This window comes from Bidens hawaiensis, unplaced genomic scaffold (assembly GCF_021521415.1).
Source record: "Bidens hawaiensis isolate Kalapana, Puna unplaced genomic scaffold, B.hawaiensis_p1.1 tig00007257_1, whole genome shotgun sequence".
Lineage (NCBI taxonomy): Eukaryota > Viridiplantae > Streptophyta > Magnoliopsida > Asterales > Asteraceae > Bidens > Bidens hawaiensis.
In genome coordinates, this window is record NW_027491501.1 from 320477 (window position 1) to 345049 (window position 24573).

The 24573-nt window shown below is 32.4% G+C and overlaps 1 long non-coding RNA gene and 1 pseudogene across 3 annotated transcripts in view; both read right to left on the minus strand.

Annotated features, from left to right (window-relative positions):
* Positions 1-11044, minus strand: part of LOC143634849 (putative LRR receptor-like serine/threonine-protein kinase At1g07650) — a 78987-nt pseudogene extending 67943 nt beyond the window's left edge. The window contains exons 1-4 of the transcript XR_013153945.1: positions 10956-11044; positions 10771-10842; positions 10614-10685; positions 8683-8754 (exon numbers count right to left, since the gene is read on the minus strand). The product of XR_013153945.1 is annotated as a putative LRR receptor-like serine/threonine-protein kinase At1g07650 (transcript). The remainder of the gene's footprint in view (positions 1-8682; positions 8755-10613; positions 10686-10770; positions 10843-10955) is intronic.
* A 136-nt stretch (positions 11045-11180) lies between these two features.
* Positions 11181-11936, minus strand: LOC143634853 (uncharacterized). Of its 2 annotated transcripts, XR_013153947.1 has the most exons (4): positions 11825-11936; positions 11536-11746; positions 11334-11402; positions 11181-11234 (listed from the first exon to the last, which is right to left on the minus strand). It is a non-coding gene; the product is annotated as an uncharacterized LOC143634853 (long non-coding RNA). The 2 variants fall into 2 exon arrangements; XR_013153946.1 differs by having other exon boundaries at positions 11536-11930.
* Positions 11937-24573: the final 12637 nt, after the last annotated feature.

Genomic DNA, 24573 nt, shown 5'->3' on the forward strand with positions numbered 1-24573 from the left:
TTTGACGAACTAGCCTTAGTTCGTTATGTCAATTCGTTAAGGAAATGGTGACGAACTGGCCCAATTCGTTAAGTAGTTCGTTAAGGGAGAACTGACGAATGAACCCCCAGTTCGTTAAGGGTTCAGTTCGTTAAGGGTTCAGTTCGTTAAAGGGCCAGTTCGTTATAAAGATCCAATTCGTTATGAAAGGTGACGAACTAGTATAACGGATCAGCTAAGGAAAGATAACAAATCAGATCATGTGCTAGATAACGAATTAGACTGTGAACTGATAACGAATTAGGCTTAATTCGTTTTAGAAAATGTGATGGTGAATAAAATAATAATTTAAAATCTTAATGGAAAATGTGTTAAGACAGTTAATAAAAATTTTATTTCTATTTACGTGGTACTCTTTATTTTAAAGCCTTTTTACAAAGTAATTGTTTTTTATTTGAACTCTTATATATATATATATATGATGAGTATCATTACAGAACTGTTAAATTATTTAAGAACTTGAAGGAACCCTTGAAACCTAACGTTTTTTATAAATATTTTTGTATGTTAATGTTATTTGAGTTTAGTTTTATTATTTTGTTATATCTAAATTTACGATTACAATTTTGAAAATTATTTTTTATACATATCTTTGTTTTGTTTTACACATATGTAAATTTGTTAGCACATAAATTTTACACATATGTAAACTTGTGATTAATATATTTAATCAAAACTTTTTATATAAAATATGATAAAACTACTCTTAAATAATGTTAATATATAAATAAAATTAAAAAAATGTTTGGTTGTGTAGAGTTCTTAACTTTATTAAAGTTCTTGTAGGTTCCCAGCCGGATCTACACGAGATATCACGTACTACGCAGGTGCGGAATCCCTACGTAAGACGTTACGAGTATAGAAAACAATACGATTAACACACGATAATCAAACACGTTATATACCAACCTTAAACACGTGATACGAAGATCACTTGATTACAGACTCTCTCTGACTCGAATACACGAAAACTGAATCAATGATTAATTACTAATAAGCCGTAACATATAGCTTATATAATCACGACAACTTCGCCTGGCATGTTCAGACGAAGTTGTCACTAACTTCGCTTGTCTAACAAGTTCGCTCATATCAGCGAACTTGTTAGCAACTTCGCTTATACAAAACATAAAATATTACAAACGCGATTACAGATACTAGACACTGAACTACTGACATCATGCACCAACAGTTCTTAAATGATATTAACCATATATATATATATATATATAGAGAGAGAGAGAGAGAGCTTGAGAGAGGATCAAGAGAAAACTTATCCTTAGAGAGAAAACTTAAAAACTTCTAAAGAATTATTTTTAATTAAAAATAACAAAAATTTCAAATTTCCGTTTTGAACATTATTCTTATAATTTGTTACTTTTCACTCGAAAAAAGTAAAAAAAAAAGATGTTGTAATGCACATACATATTATTGTCGATACCGATGTATTACACGTGTGTATTACAATGTATTTTTATGTTCAATAGTGTTCAATTGCATATATTCAATACTTATGTTTTGTAAATGTGTAGTAGTGTTGTATTATATGCAAAAAAATATTTAAAAAAGAGTTGATGCAGTGTACATGTGCATTAATGTTGTGTTACACATACGCGCTAATTTGTATTCGACGTGTGCATTAGTCTCATATTGCATGTATACAATAGTGTATCAAATATGTGCAATAGTGTTGTATTCTATGCAATACAACACTCTTGCATGTATGCAATGCACACTATTACATATGTGCACTACACCGATGAGGTTTTTTTTTTTTAACAATATCAACGTATAAGAATAATGGAAAAAAAAGTAACTACAAAAAAATTTTAAAAAGTTAAAATTAATTCTATATGAGTTTTTAAGTTTTCTCTTTAAAATAAGTTTTCATTTATCCCACACCTATATATATATATATCCCCTATAAGGGAATGGTTCAGAAGAGAAGTCAAGTTATTGCGAGAAGTGCAATAAGTGATTTATAACCTTTGATTAGATTGATCAATTCCTACATTGGTTATGACATTTTTATAATTTTGTGTAATTAATGGGTTCATTGATTTAAGGACTTTTCAATAGAAAAGGTTAGTATAGTAATTTTGTTTTTAGATAAAATGTTATAATTTGGAGATTGTCAATCAAAATCCCATATATCAAATATCATCATCAATTTTTCATAGTTTCCAAAGTTACCAAAAATCTCTCAATCCTCACAAATATTTAACGCATTCTTACAGATCCTCTCTCTGTTGATGAAGATTAGTCTGCAACGTTATATTAAAGGTGGTTTGTGTTGATCAAAACCTAGTTTTTGTAGTGAAGGGCGCGTAGGAGTAGACGGTTAACAATGGTTAGGTTTTTGTTCTTCATCGAATTTTATCTTTTTTTGTCGAATTAAATAATGATAAATCCTAATTCTGTGTCTAATGACCTGGATTATGATTTTGAAATGTTAATCAGATGATTTCAATATTGACTAGAATGATTTTGGGTTTTTTTATAGGATTTCATCTCATATGCTTGCATCGACATCAAGGTTAGACAATTTCCTTATGTTATTCTTTAAATCAAATTATCACCTCGTCATTGACATTGATTGAATTATTGATTTCGGTTATTGAATTAAGTCTTAGAAAAAATATTAAGGCTTTCGTGTAATACGAATTCTTGTGAAGTTTCTTTTGTATTTATATAAACCTTCACTAATTAATATACCCAATTATAATTTTGATTTGTCATGAAAGTTGGTTTTTTGAGGATTTCATGGATGCGTATGTGTTTGAAAGTTATTTGAATGCATATGTGAGTTTTATGTTTGTGACTGTGTATTGAGAAAAGGGTAGGTGTGTTGGTGTAGTTTAAATATGGTTTTGTTTAGTTTCCTACACTTCACAAACCTATCAGATTGTTTCTTTTAGGATTCAAAAGTGTTTTTCATTGTTCCTACACTGCACAAGAAAGTCCTACACTCCACCGGTCAGAACTAAACGTTTTTGACTGTGTATTGAGAAATCGGTAGGTGTGTTGGTGTAGTTTAAATATGGTTTCTTTTAATTTCCTACACTTCACAAACCTATCAGATTGTTTCTTTTAGGATTCAAAAGTTTTTTTCATTGTTCCTACACTTCACTAGAAAGTCCTACACTCCACCAGTCAAAACTACACGTTTGTGACTGTGTATTGAGAAATGGGTAAGTGTGTTGGTGTAGTTTAAATGTGGTATTGTTTAATTTTCTACACTTCACAAACCTATCAGATTGTTTCTTTTAGGATTCAAAAGTTTTTCTATTGTTCCTACACTGCACAAGAAAGTCCTATACTCTACCAGCCAGAACTACACTGTATACTAAAATGTGTCGACATACATACTCTGAACAATTCTTATATAAGTTGTCCAAATAATAAATTTTATTTTATAAACTGTGCATTACTTCCTACACAACACAATGCATGTAATATGGCTGTGTGTAGGATTATGTCAGTTCAGAGTTTAAAAGTGTAGGTAATCTATATTTTGTGTAGGACTATGTAGGTTCATAGTGTAAGTTAACTTGTTTAGGTAACATGTATTCAATGCAGTAATATATATGAAAGGTGTGTATGTAACTTCTATTCTATTTAGTTATATATAAGAAATTGCGATTGTGGTTTTGTAGATGACTTAACATACATGATCAATAACTATTGATACTTATGCATGGGCAACGATAATAAATTGGGATTACGGTTTGCATAGGACTCAACTAAAAAGGATAAAAACTATTCATGTTATGAAGGGAAGTTGGTTAGTGGTGTAGGATAGTGTATATATATATATATTGTGAAGGGAAGTTATGGGTGGTGTAGTGTGTATCTGGTATTTTGTATGTAATGGTATAATTTGTTAATTAAATATCATATAATATTTTTATTGCTCAATTTATTTTCGCAATTGATGTTTTGTAATTTATATATTCTAAATGGAATAAAATTAGTGAATGGTATCTATGTATGGTATGTTTTTGTCTATAGAACGTTCAATCAATAGTTTCTTAAACAAAACTAAAACTTTCCATATAAAAAACTTATGGGACTTTACCATGCTACCCCTTCCCGTTTTCTATTTCGGTTAATAAATTGAAATACGAGTTATTATGAGTCGGGCTAGTGTTGGGTTAAATGGATATGGGTCATGGACTTGGGTTATGAAGGAAAGAAGGAAAAACCATGGGCTTAAGCCCATGATGCATAATTACATAATTCCATACACCACCAAAACACATACTTAAGCTCTCTCTCTCTCTCTCTCTCTGTCTCTCTAATTCTTTCTCTAGCCGAAACATAGAAGAAGAATCGATCCCGACCCAAGGTAATGATAGTATGGTATTACATGAAATGAAATGACGAGCCGACACCACTAAACCGTTAAAGTCATGAGATCCGGGTGGAATCGGGTATAAACCGAACCTAAGATAAGCTTGGGGGTCGCCCTAGCTCAGATCTGGATCGAACGGGATGAAAAACGGTGAAAAACGAGTCAAAACTCGTTTTTTCGGCGAATCCGCGGTTTTCCAGCGACAGCGCCGGAAAAGGTAATACGAGGTTAAAAGATGTCAGAGAATGTTCTGACATTCTCTGACCTAACCCTAATTCGTTAACGGGAAGTTAACGATTTAGAGGAAAGTCGTTAGCCGGAATTAACGAATTAAACGCAATTCGTCAAGCGATTCGTTAGGGATAAGAGAACGAACTAGCTCCCAATTCGCTTTGATCATTCGTTAAAAGAGATAACGAATTGGAAGATCCAATTCGCTACATGGACTGGTTCGATATATGGACTGATTCGTTAAGGGTCCAGTTCGTTATAAGGTACAAATCGTTACAATTAAGGACCAGTTCGTTAGAGGGTCCAGTTCGTACAATGACCAGTTCGTTATGATAAGCCAATTCGTTAGAAAGCCAAGTAACGAACTAGAAGTTTAATGGAATGACAGAACATTCCCTGGACTTAGAAAAGAATGACATAATTACATAATAGTCCTTGGACTTTGATAATTGATGAAAGATACCATAAAGGTTAACGAGTAACGATTAACTAACCAGTAATGATCCAATGAAGTAAAACCGACTTGGATACGTGAGATTAATTAAGTAGATGATAAGAAGAGCTAGAACCGTATTTTAATATATGTATGATTATACAGTTAGTCGTGTTCAGCTCAAGAAAGGATTAACTATAAACGGTGAACGTAATCGCGTTCAGGTGAGTTTCTAGCCCACTTCCTTGTTATGTTTTCGGGGCTGTGTGCATACTCGATGTGATAATTAATACACTTACCTTAAGTGATAAGTGTATGCCTCGTATGATTTATTTATGATGAACTCTTGACGGTGCGTGAACGATCTTCGGATATTGCACGTACCTTCAGGTGGTCGTTAAAGATATGATAAAAATATATGATGCATGTATGAATGTAAATGATGTATGAATGATGTATGTATGATATGTTGATGACACGTGAACGATCTTCGGATATTGCACGTGTCGTCGTGGAAGGTATGAAAAGACAGTTATGGTACAATTGCACAAAACAAAGGGACCAGACCCTAATAATAACTGTGAGGATAGGGACCAGACCCTAATAATAACTGTGATGGTAGGGACCAGACCCTAATAATATCTGTGAGGGTAGGGACCAGACCCTAATAATATCTGTGATGGTAGGGACCAGACCCTAATAATATCTGTGAGGATAGGGACCAGACCCTAATAATATCTGTGATGTTGGGGACCATACCCTTATAATATTTGTGAGGAACCAGACCCTTATAATATCTGTGAGGTTATAGGGCGGAAGGCTCTCTAAATAGGATGGATAGTTATGTATGAAAAGTAAGTATGAATAATGTACACCCCTTCGGGCATGTGTGCATGTATGTGAGATGATTGTATGTTGTATGATTAACTAGAACTCACTCAGCGTACCTGACTTTTAGTATGCACGCAGGTGAGTAGAATGAGGTAGCTCGCTTGAGGGGAAGCACATGGCATGGATTTGAAGACATTGGCATCTCAATGAAATGTTATGTTATATTTTAAAGACAATGTTTTATGTTTCAATGATTTGAATGCTCGTAAGACAAGAATTAATGGTTATGTAAAGTAATGGTTTGAATGTTTTAATATTCCGTAAATGTTTTTACTAACTCTGATATTTATAACTGTGTTTATGAGTAAATCCAACGTCAAAAGTAAGGCACCGGTAACGGGGCCTTACAATTTAATTAAAAAGAAAAAAAAGAATAGAAAATTTCTTATTGGCAGGATCCACTTCTCGCATTTCTTGCAATAAATTGATTTCTCGCATGAACTTAAACCTGTCTGTGTGTGTGTGTGTTTATATTATTTATGACGTCGTCCGGGTCAACACTGGTCCGCCTTCCTGGGTCGGTCCGACCTTTGACCGTTAAGGCGTCCGGGTTGATGTCCAAGCTGGGTCTGGAAACATTGCTCATAACAACCAAACATTTTTTTAATTTATTTTATATATTAATATTATTTAAGAGTAGTTTTATCATCTTTTATTTATAATTTTTTTATTGCATATATTAATCACAAGTTTATATATATGTAACGTCTATGTACTAACAAATTTACATATGTGTTAAAATAACATAAATATGTATAAAAACTAATTTTCGAAACTGTAATCGTAAATATAGATATAAAAAAATGATAAAACTACACTCAAATAACATTACATACAATTTTTTTTTGCAAAACCTTTAGTTTGCAAGGTTCCTTCAAGTTATTAAATAATTTAAGAGTTCTGTAATGATATTCATCCTATATAGGACTCATCCTATAGGGGTAGGCTAAAATAAAAATATATAGTTTTCTAAGAAGAGTAAGAATAGATATAGGCAACATGGTTGAGATTGTTAGTTTTCAAAATACCAAATAGTTTCCTAGGATATAGGATTTAGACTACATAGTTTCCTAACTTTAAATTTTATATTCTTCTTACCATTCTTAGGAAACTATCTATTTTTACTTTAACCCTTATATATATATATATATATATATATATATATATATATATATACACACACATACATATAGGAAATGGTTCAAGTAAGAAAAAGGAATTTCCTATGAATAGTAAGAACCAATAAATTTTTAACATTCGGCATTACAAATTAAGGTGAAAGAACAATTCTAGGAACTATGTCGGTTATAATGATATAGGAGTAATTTTAGGAAACTATGTCAGTTATTGGTAATTTTAAATCTCAACCATCGATTAACATGATCCAATGACGTTGATTTATTCCTAGTCTTCCTAGGAAACTACTTATTTATAGGATAACCCTCCCCTATATAGGAATGATAAGAACCAGCAAATTTTTGACATTTGGCATTACAAATTAAGGTGAAAGAACAATTCTAGGAACTATGTTGGTTATAATGATGAAAGAATAATTCTAGGAAACTACGTTGGTCATTGGTAATTTTAAATCTCAACCATCGATTAACATGATCCAATGACACTGATTATTTGTAGTCTTCCTATGAAACTACTTAGTTTTTGGATAACCTTCCCTTATATAGAAATGGTAAGAACCAACAAATTTTTGACATTAGGCATTACAAATTAAGGTGAAAGAATAATTCTAGAAACTATGTCGGTTATAATGATGAAAGCTTAATTCTAGGAAACTATGTCGGTTATTGGTAATTTTAAATCTAAACCATTGGTTACGTGATCCAATGACGCTGATTTATTCTTAGTCTTCCTAGAAAACTATTATTTTTAAGATAATTATCCCCGATATATATATACCCAACCGAAATATTTAATTGATATTTACCCAACTCAAATTTAATTGCATATTTGGGAGTCTCTTGGTCACATCGGGATTTGACTTTTGTTCTCGTCTAACAGAAACAATGGTTTTTCTTTTAAAATAAACTTTTGTTCGTAGTTGATTATGGCTGCACTAATTGATTGAATCAAGATATGAGATGATAATGTAGATTGCTGGAACATGACTCACTTTTTAAGTTTTAGCAAAATCGTAAGAAACGTATTAAAAAAAACTAGTTATAACGAATAAATATACAATTTTTAAAGTTTTAATAAAGGTAATGGTAAATTGATCATTACAAAAATTATTTTTAATAAAATAAATCAAAATAAATAAAATTGTAAATTTATAAATTATGGTTAAATTTGCAATTGAATATATGGGTAGGATAATATGAATTTATATTATAAGACTATGCGTAGTGGCAAAATGGGGCGTTTTGCGTCGTGTGACGCCCAGTCAGCAAGGATGAGTTTTTGTTTTTAGGGTGTAATAGTGTTGTAGACCTATATATATACATGGATTGAACGGCTGACATCTGAAGATGGAAGAAATGATGTTTTAAATATGATGTTTTATGTTATGGTTTCAAAGAAAGATTAAATGTTTTGTAACGAATGATTTAAGTTAACGTTTCCGCGAAAGTTTTAATTAACTCTGATTGTAGAACTGTGTTTATGAGTAAATTCAACGTCCAAAGTGAGACACCGGTAACGGGGCCTTACAACAACGTCGCATCGCGACGAGGAGCCGCTTGTTTAAGAATATACAGAGAGTTAAACTGAGGGTTCTTACAGTTGCTGAATTTGTGTCCACTTGCTAATGAAGTTTGGTATCTTTCCACTGAAATTGTTGTCACTTATCCTCCTAAAAATGTAACAAACTCACAAAAGTAAATACAAATGTAAAATTTTTATGGATGGGAAATGATCTGTAAATAGAGGTGCACAAAAAACCCGTACACGAACCGGACCCGAAAAAACTACCCGGAACCAGTTTTTTTATACCCGGGTATTCTATACCCGAAACTGGAACCGACCCTACCCGTAGGGTATGGATAGGGTATGCATTTGGAGGTTAGTACCCGTACCCGGAACCGTACCCGATTTATACCCGTAAATATCCGGACCCGGTCATACCCTATACCCGATACCCGGTTATACCCTATACCCGATACCAATATTCTAATACCCGAAATAATACATGACTTTTTATAGTATATTTTTATGTTTACTTTACAACTTTTATGTTTAAGCTTTTGTAAAATGCATATTACTAAGTAAATATTTTGTAATTAAGTGGATTTACGGTTTTTTAATATCGTTTAACTATTTTTATACATTACAAAGCAAATTTAAAATTTTAAACAAATTAAAAAATGTATAAAAAAAATTACAAATTCAAAACCGGGTTTAATACCCGGTCGTACCCGGTTCTAATACCCGAACCCGATCATACCCTACCCAGGTACATAGGGTTGAGTTTTCTCCTCAATACCCTACCCGATTTCTCTCAATACCCGAAACCGGTTTCATACCCGAATCCGGGTATTAGAAAAAACCCGATTTGTGCACCTCTATGACTATACATAGTATTGATTTTAACCACTAACATTTCAAACACAAGAGAGGTAACAAAAGCGTTGAAATGAAAAAAATTTATAAATGGGAAAAATGATAGATGTGAAATGGTTTATAGGAGAGAGAAATTTTATTTTTTGGTTTCTAAGTGTTCCGCTATTTGAAATGGCGGAACCCACAATGGTTGCATAGCGTGTCAGAAACGGTCTTGAAAGCTGGAGGTTTTTTTGTTGTTCCGCCATTTGAAGTGACATATTTACCATGTGTTCCGTCATTTGAAATAGCGGAACACAAGGTAAATATGTCACTTCCGTCGTTTGAAATGGCGGAAGACCAAAAAAACCTCCACCTCACCAGACCGTCAGCTAGGGGTGAGAAAAAATGGTTCGGAACCGCCAGAACCGAGGAACCAGAACCGAACCGGTGCCTCAGAACCGCTAGCCTGTGTCACCTTACGGTTCTCAGAATTTGCATTAAACGGTACACGGTTTGGTTCCGGGTAAAACCGGCGGTTCTAGACTTGGAACCGAAGAACCGGAATATTAAAAACGTTTTAACTAAATTTACCAATCCCAATTTTTTATAAAGTAAATTATTAACCAACATTCAGTCAATCATTATTTAATTCAAATCTTTTTTCTTTAAGTTAAAGACCTAACTAACAACCATGATCAATTTTTATTTAAGCTATTAAAGTAATTTAATATAAAATGATATGATCATCCTTTAATCTCTCGTTGATATTATTTATTTAAGTTCAACAATTAGGTTTTATAACGAAGGTTCATGTTGTAAACTAAAATAATTTTGCTGTGAAAGAAGACATACAATTATATAAACTTGTTTTGTAATTTGTAAAGTTCGCAACTCACTTGATATATACAACGGAACCGGTTCTCGCCGAATCGATTAGCCAGAACCGACTTTATCGGTTCTGAACCGTTGCACAACCCTACCGTCAGCAACTAAAAGTATTTCACAACTTTATTTTTCCCATTTATAAAAATTTTTCACGTTGAAATAAATTAAGAGGGGGGGGATAGTAAAAGAAGAAAATCTTTTCGGAAGTAAAACATAAAAAAAATACCCGGAAAATATTCTCTCTCTTTATGTAATATCATCTAAGCTTACAAGGGGTATACTCACACATTAATTAACTTGGTAAATTTGTCAAGGGCAGTAGGCAGTTGTCTGGTAAAACCATTTGAAGATAGCACACTGGCATATAAAGTTCAACATGAATAAGATAAACTTTTCAGGCAAATTAGGTGAAGTTAAATGAATTTTAGAAAAAAGTTAGTACAGGGTCTCCAAATTTATCAAGTTTGCTCTCTCTTTAGGTATGGAACCGGAAAAGCAATTGGTGTCTAAGTACCTAAAAAAAGTGGAGCAATAAATACAAGTAAACTACATAATAATATAATCCGATCATTTTCTATATTAATGTTCTTAGCTTTAAACAACTAAAGAAGTGGTAACGTGGCTTACAAATTTATAAGGGTGGTCATTTTGGTGAGAACTGCTGGAAACGGACCCGTTAACTGGTTTCCAGTGAGTGAGCTACATATATTATATATACATAATTAGAAGTAATCACACACATGCTGTTAGAAAAAAATAGGATTTATGATAAATTATAAAGGTAAAATAATTATTTTGCAAGTAAAAATAGTTCCAGTGAGAATGATATATGATCGGGTGGTCCTTACAGGGATTTTCTCCCATTTAGATGGTATAGTTCCACGGAAGTAATTATTATCAAGATACCTGCATTAATAAATCAATCGAGTATCATTTCATTATGATCATTAGTCATTACATAAGAAATGTATGGATCTAGCTTGTAAATACAGTGACTTTTCTTACAGATATCTTAGTCTCTTTAGGTTTGTAAACTCTGATGGGAGACTGCTGGAGATGCTTTGGGAGATCCAACTTTTGGATTGTGAAATAAAAAATAAACATCATTCAAACGGAGGTAATATTTTGATCTTAAAGAGTTAAAATAGAAAATACAAAGAAAATTAATATTTCTTGGCTTGCAATTTCCAAAATCTTAAATACGTACATTCGTTCAAGATGACATGTGGTAGTATTATTTCTAGCATCATCATCATCATCATAATCTTCAGGGCAAGCACAGGTAACTTCGAATAGTTGTTTTTCATCCTTGCTCAAGCCACCCCAATTTCCTTGAAGACTGCACGGATCCCGGCTCAAATCCCATTCCTTCTTCCCGACCAACCCAAACTTCTTCCCAATATCTTTCATTACCTCCACTGCATGCATGCAACAGTTCACACAAATTGTTACCGGGAAAACCAATTAATGAAATCAAACATAAAACGACCACCTACCATCACGTTTGACTATTTTTGCTACTACTGTTATGTACAAAATCCAGAAAAAAGCAGAGTAGTAACAGTTTCATGGTGTTAGCTACTTCTCCAGTTGATGCGATTAATCCCACGTTCTTCTTATAAATTGAGATAGAGGGAGTACGTGCCGGCCTATGATAGAAAATAATTATGACAGAAACATCTCATGTGTTCACCGTAAATATCTACGTATCTGATGATTTAATTCGATCGGTAAATGAAAACTACTTGTAACCGATTAGTACCAATTAATCCTCCCAACCACCGGTGGGCTGTTTGAGCCTAGAAAAGAAAATCAGAATCGGTTTAGGGTCTTAAAAGTAGTGGGTGGGAGATGAACGGGGGTAAAGACGGTGTGAACATGATGATAGAGAGAGGGAGTGCCGGCCTACTATAGAAAATAATGACAGAAACACCACATGTGTTCATCGTAAATATCTACGTACCGGATGATTTAATTAGGTAAATCAGAATCGGTTTAGAGTCTTGAAAGTTGTGGGTGGGAGATGACCGGAGGGGTAATAATAAAACAAAAAACGATAAAAAATGATAATATAATCAATTACAAACATTTTTTGTTAATATTATAAAATTACCAATAGGATGCACGTTTAGTAGTAGTTAACAAACGTTACAAAACTTTAAAATTTTCTATTGGTAAGCTTTTATGTAGACTAAATCTTAAAGTTGTCTATTACTTAGATTGTTTCCAAGCGAAACTAAATCTGAAAAATCAACAAAAAACCATGTAAAAAAATTCCCAAGAGGTCCTAAACACTGAAAATATATTTTGAACAAATAACTTGTAAAAAGTTAAATTAATAAATAAATTCTCATTTTATTTTAAAAAACTTTTTAGAAACATAATAGTAATAATAATAATAATAATAATAAATACTCACTTTAATAAATACGTCCTTGATTCTAACACATGATAGCCCGAGCTCGGGAACAGAATATCGAAAAAGCTGGTAGACCATATAAGCCTCCAAAGATCAATGCTTGAAGGAAAAACATAATATTTGGCATAAAATGCTGGAAATTAGTTTGCATATAATCATTCTTTAATATTGTAAAATGCATGCATCGGATTACAAGAAATGCTACAGGCGACTACGATACACATCATTGTATATTCCAAAATCAAAACCCAGGCGATTTTCTAAGAAAGACTGAAGAATTACAAAATAATAATGACGTAAGCATTCAAAGTTTTACAATATGAATAAGTATTATATTAAGGAATATACATTTCACCAACATAGATGTAGGAATAACAATCCGCGCGTCCAGCTCAGCATAACAAAAATGCTCTCGCGCTACCGTTCCCACAAGAATGCAGACCCCAACTCCATCTGTTTAACAAAAATCTAATTCCTTTCATATATCTATATTAATCAATTTTAACATCAAAATACTATAATATTTATTTTTAAAATGGGTGCTTATCCTCCCTCACCTCACATTCTTATAAAAATGTGAAACATCATTCAAGTTCAGTTTTTTTTTTTAAAATGCTAAAATTTTAATTTCAAAAACGTCTCAAAGTATATTGGTTGATACAAAGATGATTTTTTTACCAATGGAAAAACCTTTCTAGAACATTTTAACCACTGTAATCGACCTAAATAAATAGCAAACTGTAGAAGACCAAGGGTACATATGTTATTGTCCTAACAAAAAAAACATTTTATTTTAAAAGAATTAAAAATGTTAAAAACATAACACGGATTCAGATGGTTCAATTTAAATGCGCAAATAAACAATTACCTTTTCTTATACAAAACACATTCAATTACTTGAACATCATCCAAAAGTAGATTGCTTCTAAAGAAATCGAACACAAAACAATAACCGTGCATAACGATCTTGATTAATAATTGAGATAATGAAGACGCAAACATAATGGTCCATGGCAAATTCAGTAAGCTCTTTGATGAGTTCTAGATCAAAAGGTCCAATGAAAAGGGTCAAGAGGTCTGGATATATATATATATATATATATATATATATATATATATATATATGCACTTGAAGTCTTATTACATTTCATAATATTCATTATGTCTGCATTATCCTCATTGTTCCTATAAACGTTACACACTTACTGTATATGTATAAATGTATTCATCCAAATTGGAAGAAAAAAAAACAATAATGAAAAAAAATTATAATGAAAAAATCCCAAACCTTAAGAACATCAGTCAATAGGAATTGTTAGGTTTAAGCTCGAAGGATGGAAATAGAATTGTCTTTGACATAGTCAAGTTGTCAACAAAACCCGCTATATGTGAATTCAATTAATGAAAAGGAAAAAATAAAAAATGTCAAAATGTCATGTGGCAATTTAAAGATATTTGATGAAAAGTATTTTAATGAAAAGAAAAAAAAACAAAATGCTATATGACAATTTAAAGAGATTTGATGAAAAGTATTTTAATAAAAAGTAAAAAAAAACCCAAAATGTGTTGTGACAATTTAAAGAGATTTGATAAAAAGTAGAAAGAGATGGTTGCTTGAAAATCCACTATTTATTATATATGTAGATTTTATTATAGGTTTAATTATATTATATTGTATATTATCAAGGTATTTTGGTAACTTAACACCGATTTAACATAACTTAGTTAACCCTGCTACTCTGCTAGTGAATTGGATATAAATGGCAACTTTTAGAAACCATAAGGACTAAAAAAAAGTTTTTGGAAGGAAATGGCAAAACTGACAAACCATAGGAATAGACGGAAATTACAGTTTACTAGTGTATTAATAAATAAAGTAAGCATTCTTCTTCTCCATTCCATTCAACGGACCATCCAAGCGCCGCCAGCTCACTGGCCAGTCTAAAATCTTTAAACACCGAACATTGTCAGATTGCCGGGTCAAATGGAGACATCTAAACTCTTTGCTTTCGTTGCCGCACGTTTTGGCCGATTTTCCGTTGACTTTGGGGAATGTTGTACTTATGGCCGGTTCTTATTTGTCTAGAAAACATTCCCCTAACAGCAATGAAGTTAGCCACCGACGTAATATGGTATGGACATTTTGGAGATTTTTTTCAGGATATTTAAAAGGTGGACGAAAGCTTAAACTAGCCTATGATCTCTAGTTCAATTGATAGAGTGAGACACCCAAGACAATATAAAAGGGGTTTGTCTTGGTTCAAGTCAGAGTTGACACAATATAGGGTAAAGTTAAAATATAAATGGAAACAAAAATGAGAAGTGTGAGAAGAATTTATAACCACACAAAAAACCCTTTAAAAATAAACTCAAAAAAAAATCATAACTCAAAATATAAATAACTTACGTCTTGTAAGTGATCCTTTCTTGATTTTTTTTATAAAATTTAGCCTTTCAAAAAAGAAAAAATAAACTTATCCGGAGAAAGAGTGAGAGACATAATATAACTACACTTCTAAAAGTTGGTGTGCTTGAGGTGGTGTAACAACATTCCTTTCCCACCCTCTATCTCTACATTTTCTCTCTTTATTTCAATTAAAAATATTTGTTTATAAACGGAAACAATTTAAAAACTAAAAAGTTTCCGCCATCATTCCCGTTCACAATAAAAAATAAAAAAAAATTACGAAAAGACACAATGCCGAGATCAAAGACACAATGACGAAAATGAACAAAAGACAAAATTATAACTAAAAAAAGACACAAAAAACCCTTTAAAAATAAACTCAAAAAAAAATCATAACTCAAAATATAAATAACTTACGTCTTGCAAGTGATCCTTTCTTGATTTTTTTTATAAAATTTAGCCTTTCAAAAAAGAAAAAATAAACTTATCCGGAGAAAGAGTGAGAGACATAATATAACTACACTTCTAAAAGTTGGTGTGCTTGAGGTGGTGTAACAACATTCCTTTCCAACCCTCTATCTCTACATTTTCTCTCTTTATTTCAATTAAAAATATTTGTTTATAAACGGAAACAATTTAAAAACTAAAAAGTTTCCGCCATCATTCCCGTTCACAATAAAAAATAAAAAAAAATTACGAAAAGACACAATGCCGAGATCAAAGACACAATGACGAAAATGAACAAAAGACAAAATTATAACTAAAAAAAGACACTATAGATCGCAAAATATAACACAATGCCGAAAAAAATATAGCATAATTTTGAGTAATATAACACAATACAATGAAAAAAGACACAATTAATGACGAAAATAAACACCAAACACAATAATAAAAAAAATACACAACTTATTTTTACTTGCCACTGTGTTTCTTTATGAGAACGAGAAAGACGAGGTAAACATTTTTCTGTTTTTACTTTTTTCCTTTTTTTATTAAATTTTGAGTTATGGTTTATTTATTTATTTATTTATTTAAATTTTGAGTGGTTTTTTGTGTGGCTACAAATCGTTCTTATCCTTCTCATTTTTGTTCCCCTTTGTAGAATAGCTTGATTATATATATATATATATATATATATACTAGTAGGTAACCGCGCGTAGGCATGTTCAAAACGGTTTGGGACTAGGAACCGGAACCGGTTCCTAACCGGTTCCTATATTCAAAACCCTCAATTAAATCGGTTCCAGGCTCGAACCGGTTAGGGAACCGAACCGGTTCTCCCACCCTCGGACCCCTAACCTATCTAACCGGTTCTTACCGGTTCCTAACCCGGTTCCTGTACCGTAACCGGTTCCAACCGGTTACAGTGTAAAAAATTTTATTTTTTTTTTTCGTTTTTCGTTTGCGATTTGGATTCTAAACTACGATTCGTATTTGTATAACATGAAAAATAAAAAAAAACAATTAACATAAAAATAAACAATTAACTGATGAAGAAAAGACAACTACTGAAGATGTTTGCCACTGAAGACAACTACTGAAGACAACTACTGAAGGTTGCCACTTATGACAACTACTGAAGGTTGCCACTGATGAGGAATACTCATCAGTGGGAACATTCATCAGTTACAGAGTTTGTTGTCACTGATGCAAAATATGAATCAGTGACACATCAGTTGCAGAGTTTCATCAGTTGGAACATCATCAGTTAAATATGTAACCATTGTACAATGTAAACTTGTTCATTGGATTAGCAATACAAGTGCATTTAGTTTTTTTTTTTCGTTTTTCGTTTGCGATTTGGATTCTAAACTACGATTCGTATTTGTATAGCATAAAAAATAAACAAAACAATTAACATAAAATTCATTTTATTTACTTTAAGAAGTTCAAAAAAAAAGGTTACATGTTTTAAAATCTTCAAAAACAAACTAACAAAACATTAAACTTATAAATATAAAGTTGTGACATATTATTTCTAGAAAAGCCTTCTTGTTCGTCGTAATTATTGAGCGGCGACTTCTTCCTCGGAATTACTTGTAGAAATGCCTTCTTGTTCGTCGTGCACTCGAACATCAAGTGGTGTTTCATCTTCGAGAGTGGTTACGTGTTGAATACGATCGATTGAGTCCAAGTGATCCTTTAAGCAAATGCACATCTCCACCGACTCCGAATTTAGTCTTGTTCTTCTCACCGATATTACCCTGCCACTAAGAGAAAAAGCGGATTCCGAAGCTACCGTAGAAGCTTGGACGGTTAGTAAATCACGGGCCATGGTGGCAAGAATCGGAAACTCGGTTTCCTTTACCTTCCTCCAAGCCAAAACATCAAAAGTGCCATATTCCTCTTCGGATAAACCGGTAGAGTAATCCTTTGCACTATACCTTCCTAGTTCGCTTGAAGGGGTGTTACCCCTTTGTTTTTTAGCCGTTACGTTGCGAACGGTGTTCATAAGGCTAATCATGGGATCTCGTACTCTAGTAGCACTTGAACTTGATGAAGACCCCTCGGCATAGGCATGTGTATGTTTGACCCATATTTATTTAAATAAAAGTCATACATAAATTTAAAATTCAAGTTAAAATCATTTTTTGCCTCTGTTGAAAAGTTTGGGTCAACTTCATGCATATCTAAGGCTGAAAAAATTTCGTCTATCACACATTCAACCCCCGTAACATTTAACATTGGGTTTAAAGCGGCGGCGCAAGTAAAAACCGGTGGCAATTCAAGAAAGTATTTTTTTAATTTAAACTTCATTGGTAATATGATGTTTGAAAACATTGGACTTTTATTTTCAAATTCTTTAAGATTATTAACGATTAAAAATAACTCCGAAAGAACCAAGGGACTTGTCGGATAATACGTTCCCGATAGTTTCGTAGTTGATGTTTTAAAAACTTCAAGAAAAGTCGATAAGTCATTGATAATTTCTCATTTCTCATTTGAAAAGGGGATTGCCAAATCATTCTCGGCAAGACTAGAATGAAACATTTGTAAAGTTTCTCTTTGTTTCAAAGCACTTTGAAACATTATGCAAGTGGAATTCCATCGATGAGGTACATCCCAATTAGCTCCCAAAGCTTTTCTTCCCGTATCTTTACAAAATTTTCTATATTCCATTTGTCTTTTTTTACTTTTCTTAAAAACTTCATGTATCATTAGTCTAAAATCGTTTATAACCGATGTAACCTCATCCGAAGCAAGTCCGTCTTTCACGATTAAATTAATGATATGTGCAACACACCTTGAGTGAAAAAATACACCATTGCAAATTGGCGTATATTTTAATTTTAATTTATCAACCGCCGATGTATTATTCGACGCGTTATCAAATGCCATTGAAAATATTTTATTTTCTAGTTTATAAGTTTTTATAACATAATCTAAAATTTCAAACAAATTATCTCCCGTATGTGGATACTCAAAGAGTTCGAAAGCAATGGTGCGTTTCATCATTTCCCACGATGACGGGTCTACCCAATGAGCGGTGACACAAAGATAAGATTCGGGTAGACCATGTGGAGACGACCAAACATCACTAGTAAGTTTATTCCCGTATTTATATTTTCAAAATATGCAATTAGTACCTCTTTGGCCTTCTTCCACAATTTTAAACAATAACGTTTAAGAGTATGACGACTTACGTGAGTGTATTGTGGTTGAAGCGTATCTCGAATCATGGCGGTTAAGCGAGGGTTGTCGAAGTGGCTAAACGGCAAAGCTTCTTGAATCACAAACTTCGCCATACGATCTTGAACTCGATCAATTTGGTATGTAAATATTCCGCCTTCACTATCCATTTGCGTTTGTTGCGAATCGACGTTCTTTTTCAACGCTTTGCAATATGGTTTTTCGATGTGTTTCTTCAAATTTGAATTCGAAAGTGGGTTTAAATAAATCCCACAAAACTTGCACCGAGCCTTCAATGAATGGTCACTCAATTCAACCAATTCCCAATTGCACCAAATCTCTTGATTACGATTATGAGGTACAATACGAACGAAACTTGGTTCGGCGTTGGAACCTTGACCAACCGATGATTGTGAGGCAGCCATAACAACAAATATGAATATAGAAGAAGAGAAAACAAGAGATTAGAGAACTCAAAACGTTGTAATAGCGTTTTTTTGTATTTTTTTGCGTTCGGGTTTGCGTTTTGAGTGTTGTGATGAACCCATGACACCAAATACCTATTTATACTAGTAGTGGGGTGCTTGGGGGAGCCAAAAAATGGCTATTTTTGACACCAACGGTCAAAAAACGGCCAAAAAAACGATTTCCAACGGCTATATTCGATCCAACGGCTAGAACCGGTTAGGAACCGGTTCCGGATGGTTCGGTTCCAGAACCGGTTCCGGTTCGGTTCCGATTCCTACCCGCCCCCACTCAGAAATGCAAGAACCGGTCACGGATCATCGGGTTAAATCAGATAGGTTCCGGTTCCTACAAAAAACGAGTAGGAACCGGTTCGGTTTCAGGAACCGGTTTCGTTGAACATCTCTACCCGCGCGATGCGGCGGGATCCGAATATAGTTTGAAGTACAATAGTTTAATTATTACAAGACGAAGAAAGCAAATTTAATTGTAGCATGTTAACGTTGTTGAAGGAAAATACATGATAAATATCACAGCAATACAATGTCTTATATCCATCTCTGACATTCTCAAACTCACCACTTACATGCTCTAACGTGCAAATTGCTAATCAATTATTGGAAAAAAAAATAGTTATTTACAAACATATTTATACAGCCAAATTTTCATCTTCGTCAAATTGTCAATAATATATCAGTGTACACAAAATTGCCCTTGAAACCAAAATGGTCGTTTTAGCTGGTAAAATGGAGGAGAAGGTGATGGAGTGTATCCAGCCAACGATCTTTAGTCCATAATCAGTCGGTGAACCCCCAATTATGTTATGCATATTATTTTTGTTGCCCTTTGATTACTCATGTGACTATCATGCCACGTTGAATTTGATGAAGAGTATGAATACTGGAAAGGAAAAAAATGTTAACATGTTAGCCAAAGTTTACTTGAATTTGATGAAGAGTATGAATACTGGAAAGAAAGAAAAAGTCAACATGTTAGCCAAAGTTTACTATTACTATACATTCAAGAAATCACCTTCTAGAACGTGAACAAACTTCACATATATATATTGAGGTACTAGTTTTTATCCCCTGTATCACGGGGGGTTTTTTATATTGTTTATTCTAATATTGATTTATTTTTTGAATTTATATTTTTTTATTGTATAAAAGTTAATAACATACTTATGGTTTAATGATAAATTGTTTCACAAATAAAGGAGATGTTATAATCCGATTTAAAGGCTATATGGTTTTGATGACCCAAGACCCGTTTATTTTTTTTACTATAAAATTGGTTTTTTTTAATTATAAATAATATTTATGAAAGTTAATAATATACTTATGGTTTGATGAGATCCAAGACCCGTTTATTTTTTTTACTATAAAATTGGTTTCTTAATTTAAATAATATATTAATTTTTAAAATAATATTATAGGATCTTAAAATAAATAAGATATTAAATTTTAGTATATCCTATTTTATAGGATTTTTACATCAATAATTTGGTGAGAATATTTTTTTATTTAATAAGATGTTATAACCCGTTTAAGGAATATATGGGTTTGATAAGACCCATACCCATGAATTTGGGTCAAATGCATGAGAAGCCTCCATTTAAAAATCAAGCAAATCTAGTGACTCCAAAAAAAGGGGGAGCGACCACATCACGGCACGTATGATTTTTATGTTTTCGCTTATATACTATAAATAATAAAATAATGTCGATACATGAAGATATAAGAAACAATAAATGAGTGATATTTGTACTATTTGAAGAAATCTAAAAAAAATAAAAATAAATCTACCATTTAGCATCACACTTTAATGAACCTACTTAGAATACATAATAAAAGATAAAAATGTATGAAAGTCTCTGTTGCAAATTTCTTAGATATTTACATATTATTCCCATATATTATATTCTTCAAATTAAGCAACTTCATAATTAGGGGTGTTCACGGTCTGGTTTTCGCGTTTTTTAGGTTAAACCGTAAACCAAAACGTTATTAACGGTGTTTTTTTGTAAACCAAAACCAAACCATAAAAACATAAACCGAACCAAACCATTAGTAACGGTTTGGTTCCGGTTCGGTTTCACAGTTTGGACACTTTGGGATTTTATACAAGATGCCCGAAATAAACGATTTTAGTAGAACAATCAACAGAACGGGAATTCAAAAGGAACATATATGATATCAACATTAGTCACATGAAACAATATACACGGGCATAAACACTTTATAAGGATTTATTAACTTGAGCATATAAGACTTATTGTGTTGGAAACCTACAAATTAGAAAGCACACTGAAGATATCTATTAATTGACTTTGACTTTTAAAACAATTTAGTCTTAATTATGGTCTAATATGTATTTATATATGAAATATTTCAAAACATAAATATAATAATTTCTTACTGTTCGGTCCGGTTTTATACGGTTGATTTTTTATATAAATCGTAAACCAAACCATTTACTACGGTTTGAAAACATTGAAACCAACCGATCAAAAGTTAGTATGAAAAATCGACCGTGAAACCAAACCGATGACCGGTTTGGGCGGTTTCACGGTTTGAAACCGAACCGTGAACGCCCCTATTCATAATTAATGAGTTCTTAGATTAAATTACTTACCAGTCAAGAGATCATGGTCATGGTCATGCTCCTCATGCTCCTCATGATGGCGATCATCTTCCTTTGAAGCTATATAATCAATACAAAAGGTCATTAATGAGATTTAAAAAGTTAATTATAAAATAATTGTGTCACTAATTTTTAAGTTAACGAAAGAAGGTAAATATAAAATCTTATTTTCTGAATGGGTATTTTTATAATAAAGTTTCTAAATGAGTTATTACAGGTAGAACATTAGCAGAAGACCCGGGCTGGAAGAACTTGGTGTGGTGGCTTTCTGAGCTTTAATCACAAGGAACTTTATATATCTTTGTCATCTACAAACCTATCAAAAACATATATTAGAAAATCATATAAAACAACATTTGATCACACTGCTAATATTTAAATGTTCATAAAAAAATATCAAGCAGGTGCAACAGACTTATATGAACTTGCAAATGTGACATTTTTTTTATTTTTTCTCAAATCAGTTCAAGCCAACAAAGGTTAAAACCAGTTTTAGTGAGAAAAACGGTTTGCAAAATGGTTTTTAATAAAAAGAACCGAACCCATCATGAAAATCTGACTAAAAACAAACCCGGACCCATCATGAAATCAACCTAAAAACCTACTGAACACATTTTTAAAACTAAAAAAAAAAACTGAACGCGTTGTGAAATCCAAAATCCAAATACCAAAAAAAAATGAAACAGAACTGAACCCATTGTAAAAACTGAAAACCCAAAACCAGAAACATGGACACATAAAAGCACCCATCTTCAGCCATGCTTAAAACCGAAAAAACCGAAACGAAACAGTTTTCAAAAATACTTTTGCCGGGTGACCTTTAAGTCGTAATAACCTGAATTTAAGAACAATATATATGCTCCTAATACCATCGCAACATAAAGAAAAAAAACATAGATCAAACTTTATAAGGACATTTTAAAGCTTCAATATTTAATGCATACCTTGCAGAATGTATGCGTTTTGTAGTTGAGCGGCCAGCTCCCAACTTTGTTCAAATCGTTAAGGTAAATATGAGGTTCTTCTTGCATCCAAATGGCTAATTCACTCACCTACAACAAAACAAAAAAAGACAACAAAGAATGATATACTTTATGCAAGTGTCTTACTTGACTCGTTTATTGGATTTCAAAACAAACATACTGCAACCATCGAAACTAAACGTATCATGCCCACTTTCATTATTTTGGGCCATTTTTCATCACAAGATTTCAAAAAACTAAACCGAACCCATCATGAAAATCTGACTAAAAACGAACCCGGACCCATCATGAAATCAACCTAAAAACCTACTGAACACATTTTTAAAACTGAAAAAAGAAACTGAACGCGTTGTGAAATCCAAAATCCTAATACCAGAAAAAAAAATGAAACAGAAATGAACCCATTGTAAAAACTGAAAACCCAAAACCAGAAACATGGATGCATAAAAGCACCCATCTTCAGCCATGCTTAAAACCGAAAAACCGAAACGGAACAGTTTTCAAAAATACTTTTGACGGGTAACCTTTAAGTCGTGATAACCTGAATTTAAGAACGATATATATGCTCATGATACCATCGCAACAGAAAGAAAAAAAAACATAGATCAAACTCTATAAGGACATTTTAAAGCTTCAATATTTAAATGCATACCTTGCAGAATGTATGCGTTTTGTTGTTGAGCGGCCAGCTCCCAACTTGGTTCAAATCGTTAGGGTAAATATGAGGTTCATCTGAATCCACTTGGCCTTTAAGTGTTACCAGAATAGCTTGCTCTTTTTCATTTTCAACTTGAGCTTCTACCCACTACCTTTCACTGGTTCCAAATCTGCATATTTAACAAATAATAATAATAATAATAATAATAATAATAATAATAACGACAATAATAATAATAATATAGGCAAATATCATGAAGAAACGAAACAAAAAGAAATAGCAAACAGTTGCACACGTACATGAATTGAAGCCATTGCAGTTCTGAAACGCGTTAATGTTGGGATTTATGTGAATGGACTTTATCACGAAAGTATAAAACCAAAAAACAAAAAGGAATTAAAGCTCTTTAGTAGAGACATTGAACAAAAATAAACGAAGTAAAAGATTAACAAAAAAGTGTTAAAAATAGTTGTTTTGTAAAATAATTCACAGCTTTTCCATTAAAAGCAGTTAATTGTTAATGACCTTATTAATTACATAAACAAAGTTAAATACACAGAAATGTAGTACCTCAACCTATGCAAGGTGCACAACTTTCTCATCTTATTTGAACTCCCGAAAAGCAGCAATATCAAGTAAAACGGTATCTTGAAAGAACAATCACATGCAAAAAGAAAAAGAAAAACATAACTAAAAGTCTAAAATGTAAAAGCTAGATTTGAAAACCTGGTCGCAAACAGCTTAACGATTGTTACAATACCGAATATACTGCTGCTACCTAGAGATCTAATATTAGCGAGTCTGATGTTATAACAAAATTGTATGTAATTTAACCTAAATTAAACACTAATCGTAAGTAAATCATACAAAATAAATAAAATAAACAAATATCAAGGAACCCTAATACATACCTTAGATTTGAAACCCAGAAATCTAAATTAGAAGATGATAATTTGAATACAATACTTGCTCCTTGTTGTGCTCTTCCACGACATGGTACCGGCTAGCGGTGGCGTAGAGACGGATAAAGACGCGGT